The following is a 14,582-nucleotide window of genomic DNA, read 5'->3' as shown; positions in this document are numbered from 1 at the left end:
CACATTGTTTAATCTCAATGCTTTCCTCTTTTTTCTCTTTGTTTCTCTGTAGTTGATTTTTAGTTTCATGTCATTATGATCAGTAAAGACGCTTAAGATGATTTCTAATTTCTTAAAGTTATTGATGCTTCCTTTGTCCCCAAGTACATGATCAATGCTAGAAAATGTTCCATGTGCATTGTAAAGAATTTATCCTATTTTTTTGCTCAGAAAACATCCACCAAATCTAATTTTTATATTGTACTTTTTAATTTCTCTGTTTCCTTATTTATTTTCTGTATGGAAGATCTGTCTAGTGATGTTGATGCATTCTTAAAATCTCTGACAATGATTGTATTCCCATCAATTTCCCCCTTTATCTATGTTAGTAAGTGTTTTATGTACTTAGGTCCTCCTATATTGAGTACTTATATATTAATGAGTGTAATATTCTCATCTTGTATTACTACTTTAATCATTATGAAATATCCTTCTTTATCTTTCTTTATGACCTTTGTTTTAAAGTCTATTTTGTCTAAAATCAGTACTGCAACACCTGCTTTTTTGGCTTTTCCATTTGCATGGAATATCATTTTCCATCCTTTCACTCTCAATCTATATGTGTCCTTCTCCCTAAAGTGGGTCTCTTGTATGCAGCATATTGAAGGTTCTTGCTTTATTATCCAGTCTGCCACTCTATGTCTTTTGATTGGAGCATTTAGTCCATTGACGTTTATAGTAATTAATGATAGATGTGTGTTTATTGCCATTTTCAGCTTATTATTGCAATTGACTTGGTAATTCCTCTTTGTTCCTTTCTTCTTCCTTTTGTGGTTTGGTAATTTTCCTTTGTATTATCATGGAATTTATTCAGCTTTTGTGACTCACTTGTAAGATTTTGGCTTGTGGTTACCCTTTTTGTAATTCTATTAGCCCATTAATTTAACTGTTTTTACTTAAAATATAGTATTATAATCTCAAACCCATCCTACTGAGAACAAAATATTTTAAAAATAAAGAAAATAAATACTCTATATTTTCTTGCTTCCAACTCCCACTCTTAATGATTTAGATGTCTTTTTTATTTTAACAATTTTCTCTTTATTCTATTTGTAATTCATCGTAGTTATCACCTTTCCAGTTATGAGTTTCTCATTTTTGTAGCATCCTGCTTCTTTTCTATTTAGAATAGACCTTTCACTATTTCTTTTAACATGTGTTTAGTGTTGTTAAACTTTTTTAGTTTTTGCTTTTCTGTGAAAGTTTTTATGTCTCCTTCTGTTCTTAATGATAGCCTTGCTGGATAAAGTATCCTAGGCTGCATCTTTTTTTCACTCAGAACTTTAAGTATATTTTTGCTAATCCCTTCTGGCCTGTAGTGTTTGTGTAGAGAAATCAACTGAGAGCCTTATGGGGGTTCCCTTGTAACTCACTCTTTGCTTTTCTCTTGCTGCCTTTAGGATCATTTCTTTATCCTTGACTCTTGGTGTGGTTCTGTTTCAGTTCTTCCTATTTGGGACCCTCTGAGCTTCCTGTACTTTGATATCTGATTCCTTCTTTAAGTTTGTGAAGTTTTCTGTCAAGATTTCTTCAAATACTTGTTCAATACCCTTTGTTCTTTCTTCCCCTTCTGGATCCCCTATTATGCATTGATTGGCATGCTTTATATAATCCCATATGTCCCTTATATTGTTTTCATTAGTTTTTATTTGTTTTTCTCTCAGCTGTTTTGACTGTGTGCTTTCTGTTGTCCTGTCTTTTATGTCACTTATTCATTCCTCTGCATTATCTAGTCTGCTTTGTACAGCCTTTAGATCAGCTCTCATCTCAGCAAATGAGTTTTCCAGTTCTACTTGGCTCTTCTTTATAGCTCCAATTTCATTTTTGATATATTTCATAACTCTAAACACTATCTATTTTAGTTCCTTCAGTACTTTCATCACTCCTTTTTTGAAATCTTGTTCTAGTACGCCATCAATGTCTATTTCATTGATCGTTCTTTCAGGAGATTTCTCTTGTTCTTTTAAATAGGAGTGGTTACTCTGCTTCTTCTTCTTGCTCAGATCTCTCTGTCACTGTGGCTTATGGAGTATCAGTTGTCTATTTTGGTCCTTAAGGAGTTAATTTATTTTTCTTTCTAATGCCTATGCAGGAATAAAACTTAAAAATGTAGAGAGAGAAAGATAATTTTAAAAGAAGGAAGAAAAAATGGTTTGAAGACACTGTATAATTCATAATAGGAGAGCAATTTGAATCAGACTAGCAATTGAGTTGAGACATCTTTTTAAAAACCTGATTAAAAGGAAAAAAAGAGCATAAAACAATATTTGAAACCTGTTTATAATCAAAAACAGGAGGTCAAAACCCAGAGTAATGAAAATGAAATCATGTGGATTTTTAAAAATAATAATAATGAAAATATTATAAAAGAAAAATTTTGCAGTTTTTAAAACTGGAAGCATATACAATTGTTTAAAAAGTAAAAATTAAAATGTTAATAGAAAAATAGAACAGGTAGAAAACATAAAATATAAAGAGAATTTTAAAAGAAGGGACAATAAGTGGTTTGAAAACAGTGTATAATCAATAATAGAAGAGCAATTTGAAGCAGAATAGCAATCGGGTTGAGACGTCTTTGAAAAACCTTTAAAAAAGGAGAAAATGAAACAAATTGAAACCTGTGTATAATCAATAACAGGAGATCAAAACCAAGAGAAAAAATGAAATGAAGTGGATTTTATAAATATAATAATAATAAAATTATTTTAAAAGAAAAATTTTAAAGGAATTAAAACTGGTAGCATATATAATTGTTTAAAAAGTAAAAATTAAAAATGTTATAGAAAAAGACAGACAAAGATTTTAAAAAGGAGGGGTGTGTTCTCGTGGAGACTTTGTGCTTTTAATGATTTTATTGAGAAGTCTTTCTGTCTTTGCCCTGTTTTGCAAACTCAGCTTACTGTTTCCAGAGGCCTTTTGTCTGTCCTGCTCCCAGTGCTCGTAGGCAAGCATATCGTGCTCCTTCCCTATACTGGGGTCAGGTGCTGTTCTCCTTCACTGTGGGCTTGCAGGTCACTCCCCCTCCTGATGCCATAGTCAGATGCTGAGCTCGGGAGAGGTAGGCAGGCGGATCGCTCCCCCTCCCAGCACTGTGGTCAGATGCTGCGTTCCTGCCAGGAAGACAGGTGGCCACCCGCCGTCTTCTGGCACTGGTCGCTCTGCTGCTCTGTGCAGCTGTCTGCTCTGCCTCATGTCCGCGCTTTGTAGGCAGGCTTGGGGAAGACAGCAGAACAGCCCTGCCCCTGCCCCTGCTCCTTGCCCAAACCCAGCTTCTTGTTTGTCTTTGCAGCACGAGTTCTCTAAAGTACCAGGGCAGAAAAATCCTATCTGCCTCAGGCTGTATACAAGTCTCTGTCTGGCCTTTGAGGCTGTTAAGCTTTTAGGTAGGATTCAGATTTCAATCCCTCTCCTGCCTGTGTGTTAAGCACTGGAGGATATGGCGGCTTTGCTTGAGTTCCAACTCTTTTCACCCGAAAACCTTCCATGGGTTTTCAGAGATGGGAGTATGGCACCCTTTCCCCCAGGTCACATCAGCCATGTTTTATGGAGGGCCCAGGTTGTTCTGTCCTGTGTACCCTCTCATCCATGACATGCAGCACCCTGCAGTCCCCTGGAGCTGCCTCAGTGCAGTTGCCCCAGTCCTCCACCTGGCTCAGGCAGCCTGGCCTGTCCCCCATCTGCAGGCTCACATCTTGGGCTGGGTGTTTCAGGGAACTTTTTTGCCCATTTAACTGAGTTCTGTCAGTCAAGGGGTGCTCCTTACAGATCCCAGCCTAGGAGGCTCCCCCTCCATCCCGCTGGCCTCTCAGTTGGAGGAGGGAGACACAATGAATGAGTGCTAGTCCTCCTTTGCCTCTCCCTCCCGGCAAGACCAGTCTCACACTGTTTTGCCTTATCTTCTTTCTTTTTTCCTTTTTTCCTACCAGATTTTTGGCATCTTTGTCTTTTGAAGAAGGCAATGTTCTGTTGGAGTTCGGCAGGTGCTCTGGTTGGCTTAGTGGGTCCGTGGATGCGAGTTTTGGTGTATTTGTGGGAGAGGGTGAACTACGTGCATTCTTCTACTCTGCCATTTTGGCCTGCTTCATGTTTAGTGTATTTCACTTAGCATAATGTCCTCAAGGTTCATTCATGTTGTTGCATGTGACAGGATTTCCTTCCTTTTTAAAAGGTTATTTTCTATGTAAAGATTTTATCTTTTAGAGCAGTTTAGACTCACAGAAAAAATGAGTGTAAGATACAAAGTTCCCATATATCCTCTTCTCCAACACATGCATAAACTCCCCCTTCACCAATATCACCCACTAGAGTGGTGCACTTGTCACAACTGATGAACTTACCTTGACACATTATAATCCATAGTTTACATTAAGTTTCCCTCCTGGTGTTTTACATTTTGTGGGTTTGGGCAAATGTCTAATATCATGTGTACATCATAGTATTTCACAGTATTTACACTGCACTAAAAATTCTCTGTGCTCACTTCCTCCCTTCCTCACGTTCAACTACTGGCAACCACTGTTCTTTTTACTGTCTCCATAGTTTTGCTTTTTCCTGAATATCATGTAGTTGGAATCATGCAGTATGTAGCCTATTCAGATTGATATTTTTCCCTTAGTAATATGCATTTAAGTTTCCTCCATATTTCTAATGGCTTGATAGCTCATTTATCTTTATTGCTGAATAATATTCCATTGTTTGGATGTCCCACAATTCATAAATTAATTCACATCTTGGTTGCTTCCAAGTTTTGATAATTATGATTACAGCTGCCATAAACATCCTTGTGCAGATTTTTGTTTGGGCATAAGTTGTCAAATCTTTTGAGTAAGTACCAAGGGAACAACTGCTGAACTGTAGAAAAGAGTTGGTTTAATTTTGTAGGAAATCACAAACTACTTACAAATTTGCATTCCAGTAAACAATAAATTAGGTTTCCTGTTGCTCCATATTCTAACCAGCATTAACTATTGTCAGTGTTCTGGATTTTTGTCATGCTAGTAGGTGTGTAGTGGTATCTTATTGTTGCTTAAATTTATAGTTCCTTGATTACATATGATATGGAGCATTTTTCATATGCTTCTTTGTCATGTGTATATCATCATTGGTGCTGTCTGATAGCATCTTTGGCTCATTTTAAAAATCATGTTGTTTGTTGTCTTATTAATGAATTTTAAGGATTCTTGGGCTGTTGAATAATATTCCTTAATCACATGTGGGAATTTTTTTTTTTGGCTACCTCTAAGTCTTTTTCATTTGAGGTAACATTGGTTTATAACATTTTTGTTGCATGTGTACAACATTATATTTCAACTTCTTTATACACTATAGCCTGATCACCACAAATAGTTGAGTTTTCATTTGTCAGCATGTTGACCACTTTGTCCATTTCACCCTCTTCCTGCCCCCCTTCCCTTCTTGTAACCACTAATCTGTTCTCTATATCTATATGTCTGCTTTACTTTGTTCATTTATTTATTTATTTTTAAAGATTCCATATATGAATGAAACCACATGGTAATGTCTTTCTCCATCTAATGTATTTTACTGGACAAAATATCCTCAAGGTCCATTTATGACATCATAATAAAAAAAGTAGCCTTTTTATGGCTGAGTAGTATTCCAATATGTATAGGAATATTTATATAAATATATATATATGTCATACATTTTTTATTTATTCATCCATCAATGAGCACTAAGGCTGTTTTCATATCATGACTATTGCAGATAGTACTGAGATTAACATAAGGGTGTGTGTATACTTTTGAATTAGAATTTTCATTTTCTTTCTGGATATATACCCCAGGATTGCTGGATCATATGGTAGTTCTATTTTTAGTTTTTTGAGGATTCTGCATACTGATTTCCATAGTGTCTGGACCAATTTACATTCCAACAACAGTGTATGAGTTCTCTTTTCTCACATTTTCTCCAACACTTGTTACTTCTTGCCTTTTTGATGATAGCTATTCCAAAGGGTGTGAGGTGATATCTCATGGTGGTTTTGGTTTGTATTTCCCTAATAATTAGTGATGTCGAGTTTCTTTTCTTGTGTGTGTTGGAAAAAATGACTATGCACATCCACTGTCCATTTTTCAATTTTTTGTTGTTGAGTTGTACATTCTTTATATATTTTGGTTATTAAACCCTTATTGGATATATGATCTGTAAATCATATATTATTTGTAATCCCATTCAGTAGATTGTATCTTCATTTTGTTGATTTTGTTTCCTTTGCTTAGCAAAAATTTCATAGTTTGATGTAGTCTAATTTCTTTATTTTTGTTTTTGTTTCCCTTTCCTGAGGAGACATTTCCAGAAAGTTATTGCTAAGAACAATGCCAAACAGTGTGCTGCCTATGTTTTTGTTTAAGAGTTTTACGTTTTCAGTTCTTACATTCAAGTCTTTAATCCATTTTGATTTAATTTTTGTTTATAATATAAGATAGTGATCTAGTTTCATTCTTTTCCATGTGGCTGTGTTGGAGTCAAGAGGTTCTTGTCACAGAAAGAATTCAGAGACAAGAGGCAGAGGTTAAGAAAGAAAAGCAAGGATTTATTAAGGGATAGGTAGTATGCTCTCAGGGAAAGAGTGGGCTGGCCCAGGTGGGTGGCTGCCCAGAGTTTCCTTGGCAAGCTTGTTATATGAATGTAAAAATGAATGGGCAGAATATTCATTGGTGGGGAGGGGTTTGGGGTCATCTTTCCTGATCTTCATCCCAGCTATACCTTCCCAGGTGGGGAGGAGGGATTTTTCATCCTTATTTAGTCCTGATCAGGAAGTTAGATGAGATCATAGTGAACAAAAGTTTACATTCAGTTGGGCATATAATAAGCAAAAGGTTACATTTGGATGGAGGTCATAATGATGGAAAGGTTACATTCAGATGGTGAGGATTCCTGTCCTGTCCCACCCTTCTGCCTCCAGGACACTTATCAACCCAGAAGGTATGGATTTTTATCAGTCCAGAGGATCCTGTTTTTCTTGGTCTGTCCCAGGACCCCTATCGTTTACAAGATGTGTGATTTTCTTCCATTTGCCAATATCCCCCTTTCTCTGCTCATATCTAGCTACCTGCCTGTTCTAACAGATGTCCAGTTTTCCCAATACTTTTTTTTAGCTTTTTAAAAAATTGAGTTATAGTCAGTTTACAATGTTGTGTCAATTTCTGGTCTACAGCACCCAATACCATTTATTGAAGAGACTGTTCTTTCTTCATTGTATGTTGTTTGTTTCTTTACCATAAATTAATTGACTAGGTGTATGTGGATTTCTTTCTGGGCCTTCAGTTCTGTCCCATTGACCTCTGTGCCTATTTTTCTGCTGATACCATGCTGGTTTGATTATTATAGTTTTATAGTATAATTTGAAATTAGACAGAGTGTTTTATCCAGCTTTGTTCTTTTTTTCTCAGGATTGCTTTGGCTATTTTGGGCCTATTTTGGTTCCATAAAAAAATTTAGGAATTTTTTTTGGTTAATTTTGTTGAAAAATGTCCTTGGGATTTTGATAATGATTGCATTGAATCTTCAGATTGCTTTAGGTAATATGGGCATTCTGATAATGGTAATTCTTCCAATCCATGAGCAAGAAATATCTTTACATTTCTTTGTGTCTTCTTGAATTTCAATAATGTTGTATAGATTTCAGCGTACAGGTCTTTCACTCCCCTGGTTAAATTCATTCTTAGGTGTATTATTATTATTTTTGTGATGGTAAATAGTATTGTTTTCTTTTTTAAAAAGCTTTTTTTGTTGAGTTATAGTCAATTTAGAATGTTATGTCAATTTCTAGTGTAGAGCACAATTTTTCAGTTATACCTGAACATACATATATTCCTTTTCACATTTTTCTTCACTGAGCTACCACAAGATCTTGTATATATTTCCCTGTGCTATACAGTGTAATCTTGGATATCTATTCTGCATATGTCTTTCAGTATCTACAAATTTTGAAATCCCAGTCTGTCCCTTCACACCCCCCACCCCCTGGAAACCACAAGTTTGTATTCTATGTCTAAGAGTCTGTTTCTACTTTGTATTTATGTTTTTTTTTTAATTCCACATATGAGCGATCTCATATGGTATTTTTCTTTCTCTCTGGATTACTTCACTTAGAATGATATTCTCCAGGGACATCCATATCACTGCAATTGGTGTTATGTTGCCGTTTTTTATGGCTGTATAAATATACCACCACTTCTTTATCCAGCCATCAGTCGATGGACATTTAGGCTGTCTCTGTGTCTTGGCTATTGTAAATAGTGATGCTACGAACATTGGGGTGCAGGTGTCTTTTGGAAATAGGGTTCCTTCTGAATATATACCCAGGAGCAGGATTACTGGGTCATATGGTAAGTCTATTCCTAGTCATTTCAGGAATCTCCATAATGTTTTCCACAGTGGCTGCACCAAACTGCATTCCCACCAGCAGTGTAGGAGGGTTCCTTTTTCTCCACAGCCTCTCCAGCATTTGTCATTTGTGAGCTTTTGAATGATGGCCATTCTGACTGGTGTGAGGTGTTACCTCATTGCAGTTTTGATTAGCATTTCTTTGATAATTAGTGACATTGAGCATTTTTTCATGTGCCTATTGATCATTTGTATGTCTTCCTTGGAGAATTGTTTGTTTAGGTCTTCTGCCCATTTTTGGATTGGGTTGTTTATTTTGTTCTTACTGAGTCATATGAGCTGCTTATATATTCTGGAGATCAAGCCTTTGTCGGTTTCATTTGCAAAAATTTTCTCCCATTCCATAGTTTGTCTTTTTGTTTTACTTATGGTTTCCTGTGCTGTGCAGAAGCTTGTAAGTTTCATTAGGTCGCATTTGTTTATTCTTGCTTTTATTTCTATTGCTTGGGTAGACTGCTCTAGGAGAACATTTTTGAGATGTATGCCAAATAATGTTTTGCCTATGTTTTCTTCTAGGAGGTTTCTTGTATCTTGTCTTATGTTTAAGTCTTTGATCCATTTTGAGTTGATTTTTGTGTATGGTGTTAGGGAGTGTTCTACCTTCATTGCTTTACATGCTGCTGTCCAGTTTTCCCAACCCCACTTGCTGAAGAGACTGTCTTCATTCCATTGTATATTCTTGCCTCCTTTGTCGAAGATTAGTTGACCAAAAGTTTGTGGGTTCATTTCTCAGCTCTCTATTCTGTTCCATTGGTCTATATGTCTGTTTTTATACCAATATCATGGGCTCTTTTGACACTTCAGTCCCCAAGACAGGGGGAATCTTCCATAGGAAACTTCTTTGACAGAGTCATCTCAATTCGGGCACACTCTAGTTTCCAGGCCTGCCTAGAGCTTTCATCCCTGTGGCCATCTTTGACCATAAAAAGCAGAAATCCCACCGCCACCAAAACACACACACACACACACACACACACACACACACACACACATAGCCTTTGCTCTCCTCCCATATCTCTAACTCAGGAGCAGACCAGTCATCCGCTTGTGGCTCAGCCAATAAAATCATGTGTGTCTGAAGGTCGTGGTCTGGCTTTTCCCCCTAACATAGGGGATTTACAGCACAGTAGAGCCCATGTCCCAGTTGATGGCCTATTTAGGGTGAACAATCTCTCAGCCCAGGGAAGGGGATGAGGCTGGGTGCCATGGTCCATGCCTGGAAGTTCTAGTGATTCTGAATTGGTAAAAAGCTTGTAATGGTCAGAATCAGAGTGAGTTTATTAGTCCTCATTAGTCCTCACCCACTTCCCCCATCACCACTTCCACCCTATTTGTCCAAGGACAAATATATTCTTATTTTTTAAACTATTTAGGAGTAGGAACTCTTTTAATAGATTCAAGGAAATCTTGAAATTTGTCCCTCGAGATGCACCTATTCACAGGTGCACACCATTCTGCCCCACCTTCACATGTTCCTAGTCAAGGGGCACAGGCAGCCCCCATCTAAGTACCACAGCATTCTCAGTTTTATCCACTTTGCCTCGCATGTGGGAGAAGCCTGTAAGAAAAGAGGATGGCAGGGCCTGCCAAAACCCTGGGAGAAGAGCAGAACAGTCAGGGGAGGGCAACTAACTTCTGTGCAGTCTTTGTGTAGGAAAGGCACATTTAAAAGTTTGGCGCTTCCAGACACTTCATTCTTTAGTCCAACAAATTGTCCAGCTCTCTATTTCCCACATTACTGCATTTGCTCACTCCCCACTGCCCAAGGTTTTCAGAACTCACATGGATGGGATTTACTATGTCCATGTGCCATTCAATCACATGGATATATCTCAGTTTACCTAGAGACTTCCTTCATGTTGAGCTATTAAAATGTAGTACCATTGTAAGTGACTGTGGAATATCTTTCCGCACACACCTGTTGTGTATTTTCAGAGTGGTTTTGCTTTTGTTTTGTTTTTTAAGATAGAGCTCCCTATGGGGGCCTTACTGGGACAAAGCTTGTGATTGCTTTCAAGGCACCTGGTTTACATGGTACTTTAAAACTGACCTAAGCCTGCTTTTCTCCTTCCTCTATTGTCCTAATACTTCTATAGGGCCAGTCAGTGATACTTTGCACTGTCCTGTCTGCTCTTGTGATTAGAATATAATGAAGCAGTTAAAACGCATTCCTTCACATTTGTCCAATCATGCAAAAGCTTTAGCACTGTTGATATAGTCTCTAATAATTAATGGCATTGCAAAGCAGAAAAAAGAAAGTGTAGTTTGTGAAATTAAAGATCTTAGGTGAGAGTGTGCCCCAGAAAGACTCTGACCTGCAGGACACTCATATCCCTCTCTTGAATGAAGACCACCTTTTCAGCCTAGCATCTTACAGTCTTCATGACCTGAGTCCTTTCTCCCTTTCCAGCTTCACTATTTACTATTCCTGCACAATATACTACTATTTCTTGCTCCTTATGCTATGGGCCATTTCCCTGAACATTCTAAATTGTTTCAATGTTTATATTTTCCTTTTTGTTTTTTTCTTTTATTCCCTGCATCATTCTAAACTAGTAGATAAAATGTCAATGTGTTGATTAGATTCATAGAAGAATATTATTATTAACTGTGTACATGGAAATTAAAGCAATAAGTGTACACAAACAAGGACCCTTGATGAGAACAGAACAATCAAATTATAGAGGTGTTTGAGCCCTTGAAATTATCTAGTCCAACTTTTCATGTGTACTGGGTATGAAACAGTTTGAAAGAGAAGAAAGGATTTAGGGAACTTAGTAATGCCCTATGAGCCAGGCCTTAAACCAATATTTTCTGATTCCTGGGCCAACCTGCTACTGTTGCTGCTTCTCTTTTCCCCTTCATTAAAAAAAAAAAAAGGAAAAAATATGTTTGAGATATATTTGTAGCCCTCATTTTGTCCCTTTCCCATTTTTTCCCCTTTGATCCTGAACTGACATTGTTGTGTGCCCTTCCTGCTATGTTTTAAAATTTGCTACGTGTATATCCCAGAAATGTAAATGATAGTACTTTTTCTGATACAACACTGACCCCCTGTCCTTCATTCATGTATCCCTTTTGTGATTTTTTCTATTATCTTATAGTTCCTATGTTACATTCTTTTCTTGAGAGGATGCATTTGACTAGTAAATTATTTCACAGAATAATGCACTATCCAGTGACATATGGGCAACTGCTCTGACATCTTTGCAATACCTTAGACCTTAGATCATCTAAGATTATCTAACATTCTACCATTGGTACTGCAGTTTAGAAACAATTATACTAACTTCACGTGGGTTAAATTTGTGTCAACACACCAGTTTATCTCTAATTAATGGGCTTTCCACCTTTCATAGTTTTGACAAGGAAATTCTACCTGTAGCCTCATCTTTAATTTGGCACTCTTTTTTCACCTAAGTACAAAGATTCTCTCCTTGACCAGATTCTCCTCAGGCTCTTTGGAACTCTCTTCTCAATCAAACCCTGACATTTGGGTTTCCACATTCACCTCTATTGTCAATATTAGCAAGAATCCTGCTAAGTAAGTTTAGCCACAATTTCCCATTCTTGATATCTGATCACCCTTAATAGCTAATTGGGTGCCTCATTCTGCACCATCCCCCAGATGATGTCTGATCGCCCTGACCTGCTTTTGGCAAGAATCTTGTTAAGTCAATTCAGAATCCTCCCCTCACCCCTGATGTTTCCTCTTAGTAATTTTACACCTACTGGTCTCCCACGTTCACCAACACCACTACCATGCTCCTTGGCTAAAAATTCACATTTTTCCTTGTTGTATTCAGAGTTGAGCCTTATCTTTCTCCCCCATTGCAAGATCCCACTGTAGTGGTCCTTATACTTATCATAATAGTCCTCCCTTGAATGAAGTTTTCCTTACTGTCTTTAACAAGGGTTATGAGTAATTTTTTGTTTAACAGTTATGGTGCTGAAACAACTCAGATAGGATCAGATTTATCATTGGACTCCCCCAAATCTCTCACCCAGGACTCTAAGTGTGTATCTCTGAAGACTCTGACTTCATTCCTGACTGATCAGTCAGGTATCTATTAGTCAATTCCACTCCTGGACCACTGCTCTGGAAAACATCTGTCAAAGCTGGTAAGGACAGAATATAATTCTTTAGATTGAGTACACTCTAGAAGTTGTATTAGAGTCCCAGACAAACAGAGGTTGCATTAGAGTCCTAGGTTATTTGTAAGGAGCTGGGTTAGAATCCTAGGCTTCTTTGTTTAAGATGCCTGCTGGGCTAAAAAGTCGTTCTTCCTGGCTCTCTTCTTGATTGGGGATTATTCCTCTATTCTCTGGGCTGAAACTTCTTCTGACTCCTTATTTTGATTGGGGTTCATTCTGACTCCTGGGCTGGAAGGCTTTTTTCTAAGCTCCTTGTTTTCTGTGGGGTTCACTCCCTCCCTGCTGGGCTGAAAAATTTTTTTTCCTGGCTCTTTGTGAAATTTCTGGTTTTTTGTCTATTTGACCCTGCTTCACCAATGGGAACTTCTCAGTTGATTGAAACCCCTTTCTTGAGTCCCTATTGACTCTATCCACCTCCTTCTTGCTGGCATGATTTTACTGAGGATAATTTGAACTCTTTGGCCTCCTTGGGAACTTTGCAATCTCCCCAAAATGTATCTTCTAAGACCTCTCTCTTTCCATTCTTTCTGCTCCTCCTTCTTCCTCTTACTACCTTCAGTCTTCCCTCCAATTCCCTTGAATCCTTTGACATGAATCCCTTCAAATCCCTACCTTCCCTATCCCTGTCCATCCATTCTTGCCAGACTTCTCCCTTTCCACTTCAGCCCTTTAGCTCCTTACAGACTTGAATGTTTTGCCCTGTACCTTCCATTGGGTACTGTCAAGGCATTCAGGAATTCCTGAAAGCAATCGTCTGAGGCTGAAAGAGCAAAAATGTATGTTTACAAACAGAACTGGGTGTTTTCTTCATTCATATAAGCTTTGGAGATATCCAGACAGCTGGTAAGTGTTTCTTCTGTCACTTCCTTAAAATTTAGTCCACAGCTTCCATAAGATTACCCTTCATTTCAAAAGAAAATCATATTATCTCCCCAAAAGTTATTGATAAACAGGTTACCTTAACTTCTCTCATTTGCTGAAAACACATTCAAATAAAAATATAAAGTAGAGATAAACCAGTGAATTTGTATTGCTATGTTTTACCAACTCATGACTAGAATGTTATAATGAAAGCTACAAGATCTCAGTTTGGATGAACCTGTATGTTTTTATATATGTTATATATTTGTAATATTTTCTATCCCTGGATGATAGTACCAGAATAGCGTATAAAATCCCTTAAAGAATATCTATTTTAATATTCTGAGAAATAAATAAGCACTTAATATAAATTAAGTTTTCCTAAAACTCTACAGAAATTAACCCAAGTGTTTTAAAATTATAATCACTTGGTCTGGGATAATCTTAAGTAAATAAAGTTAGTTTTAAATTGATGATAAAATAAAAGCAGATATTTTTTCAGAGATGTAAGTATTAAATATATTGTAGATATGCAAATTTTCTATGTAGATTTACTATCAAACAAACTCATGTTATCTATATTAGATATTAATGATTATAAAATTTTAAATCTAACTTAAGAACAAAGTGTACAATGAATTGTTTGAAGCCTATTAAACACAGAAGAAAAAAATTGAAGAACCATATGTTTAACTTTTTAGGTTCTTTGGTTGTGTAATTTAAAAAAAAAAACACCTGATTTGTCAAGAATTAAAGTAACTTAAGATGATGACTATCTTATTTAATACCTTATGAAAATTTCATGATCAAGTCAGATATAATTGCTGGATATAAAGTAAATTAATGATATATAAGTAGCCTAAAAGTTTATAAATGAACTTTTCAGCAATAATTATATTTTATAAAATGTGTATTTAATATAGTTCAAAGTATTTTTGGTAACTGGAAACCTTAATAATATACCAAATTATGGGATGTTAAATCGGCACAGCCAGTATGGAAAACAGTATGGAATTTCTTCAAAAAACTAAAAGAGAACTGCTGTATGATCCAGCAATTTCAATTCTGGGTACATATCTGAAGAAAATGAAAACACTAATTTGAGGAGATACATG

The sequence above is a fragment of the Camelus bactrianus genome, chromosome X (genome assembly GCF_048773025.1).
Source record: "Camelus bactrianus isolate YW-2024 breed Bactrian camel chromosome X, ASM4877302v1, whole genome shotgun sequence".
Classification (NCBI taxonomy): Eukaryota; Metazoa; Chordata; class Mammalia; order Artiodactyla; family Camelidae; genus Camelus; species Camelus bactrianus.
The sequence above is the reverse complement of the archived record's forward strand: the minus strand, read 5'-3'. Positions refer to the sequence as shown.